Raw genomic sequence first — 2,723 nt, 5'->3', positions numbered from 1 at the left:
TTAAAAAAAAATCTAAGGTAAAGTCGCCCTAGCCCATATGATTAGCAAGTGCTAAGAAATAGTTTTTCGCATTTTCTGACAAACGTATTATTTTGAGTTGTGACTCTTTTGAAGACGGTATGCGATATGTGGGCTGTGCCACGCCCATTTTCCAAATTTGAAGAGTAACTTCACTTTTCGCTAACAGATCACTAAAAACGTTGATTTTGATTGCATTAGCTTCAGTAGTACTTACTGATTTTCTGTAAATTACCGTAATAGTGGTGGGTTACTGACCGAATTCGGAAATTGTCAAAAGATAAGCGATATTCGTACCGAGTATGATGGACTTTGGTATTATTTTACGCCGAAATTATACTGTAAATAATAATTTTCAACAATTTGTATCCAGTATTTATGGAAATATTGTAGCTTCTTTTTTGTTTTTGCGAAAATTAAAAAACTTTAAAACATTTGTCAATTTTTGTCTTCTACATAAAATACGGACTTCTTCAAATGCCTTATTTTAGGTCAACATGCCTATAACTAGCGACCGCTGTGGTTAGTAGCCTAGGATCGAGCCCAAATTTCGAATAACATCAAAAACTATAGAATAGAAAAATTTGCTTCTAATAGCGGTCCCAACTCGGCAGGCAATAGCAAACTGCCGTTCAGGATCGGCGTGGATCGGCGTAAACCCGTAAACCCCTCCTTTTGTTTGAGGTGGAGAAGTTTGCCCCAGCACTAACATATTATATAAGCGCCAATCTATCATCATTATTATGCCTATAATAGTTACATATGTATTTAATTTTATTTATGTTTAATTTCTTTTTTTTACCGTGTTTGATTCTTACAGAGATTTCACGTTTTTGCCATAGCCGTCAATTGCGTAAATATGCACACGCAACACATTTTCACTTCCATCAATGTCAATTAATGTCGAATGCAGGCAACAAATTAAATTCAGCACATACTCATAAATGCGAACACGTTGGGCGCACTCTAACGAAAAAAAAAAATAGGGCGCACCAAAAAAATATACAAACACCTATATCCGCCTATTATATATTTTACTTAAATCACAATGGGCACAACCATTTCAGTACTATACTCATACATCCATATGTATGTATGTATATACATATACTTATCTATGTACCTCCTGCAGCAACTTTTCATCTGCTGATGTGATGATCTATGCGAGAGAATGTACCTAAAGTCACGAAAAGCCACTCGAATCGACGTCAAATTTATATAATAAGTGCCACCTCAATAACGCCTACCAAAAGTGCGGACACCAAAAAAAAAAAACAGGTCCGTTGCATCTGCCGCATTACCAGAGAGATGCCTGCTGTTGCCAATTACTTTTATTACAGCAACGGAAATTATTACAAATCAATACAAAACATTAAAAGTGAGAAAATGTTGGCGGCAACGGCGTCGAGCTCATACTACAATAATTTTAATATTTTGAACAACAACAACAATATTGTGAATGACGATGTACGCATCCTTTGCACATTATCACTTGTTTACTTAAGAGCAGTCTGAAATATCTAAACGCATATAAGTTAAGTACTATCCAACGATGTGATGACAACAGGGATCTCCCGCTAAACAACTATAAATAATTTCAAAATCAGAAGATAAATTAAAGGATAACTAAAAACTGGTTTATTGAAATCCGTAGCGGTCTCATCCTCCTCCTCGTAGTTTCACGCATTGACCTAATCCTCTTAAAAGCTAAGCAGACTGTTCGATAAAGTAGGTCTTCATCTGCTGCCAACAGCGGGTACCATCGAATAGTTTCAGGTGTCACTGTCGGTGTTCTATTATTTTTATTGTTGACTCGTTGTTGTAAAAAAAAGTTAACAGAGAGTTAGTACTATTTTCCGTAGAGTCAGTTTCTGTATCAATAGGGCGAAACTAGTGTCTTCGAAATTTGTTCGCTTTAACGAAGATAATGGCCGCTATCGCGAATTTCACGTCAGCTTTGTTCGAGCTGGATCCTTTTCGTGTTTTGTCATTGAAAAGCTTTAAAATAATTTGTTGTTCCATCATCAATTTCGTCACTTCCGACAGATTTCGGAATAATTTTACTGCAGTTCAAAAGGACAATGTTGTTACCATTGATCCTGGAGATCATTGAGTAGCAGAGTATTCAGAAGATTTAAACTAGTCTGTTCTCCGAGTAGTTTTGCATTAGCAGTCACTGGTGCTCCATTTTAAGTATTTTACGATATTCTTAAATTTTTTCAAAAGTATAAGAATATCCCTTAGTTTAAGACAACCAAATTTATAGCATGTGCCACACATGGTGAATGTGGATTTTTTTACAAGCTCCGAGGACTTAAGCATTCACGGAGAGAAAATTCAACCAAAAATTGGTTAATATTACAAAATTCAAACTTGAAAAGGAATAAACGTGATTTTTGGTTAATATTAACAATGCCTTGGTTGATATTTTCAACAATGATTGGGTAATATTAACCACAATTTTGTTTACATTAACCAAACTATTGGTTGGCGATTTTTCGTTTGAATGAGTTTATGTTCGCACCTCACATTTGTTGATTCATAATTCGGAGATATAAAACAAAAAATTTTTATTATCATTTTCACATGTTGCCTCTGATGAGATTAGCAAATAACAGCAAGCATCTCTACACACTCTGCTATAGCCGCTTTAAAAATGTGTCTTTAAATGTTCAAATTAAATCAATTTTCTTCGTCGTTTGATT

Source organism: Rhagoletis zephyria, unplaced genomic scaffold, assembly GCF_001687245.7.
Source record: "Rhagoletis zephyria isolate East Lansing unplaced genomic scaffold, Rhagoletis_zephyria_1.1 Rzeph_scaffold_13663, whole genome shotgun sequence".
Classification (NCBI taxonomy): domain Eukaryota; kingdom Metazoa; phylum Arthropoda; class Insecta; order Diptera; family Tephritidae; genus Rhagoletis; species Rhagoletis zephyria.
This window is presented reverse-complemented; position numbering follows the sequence as displayed.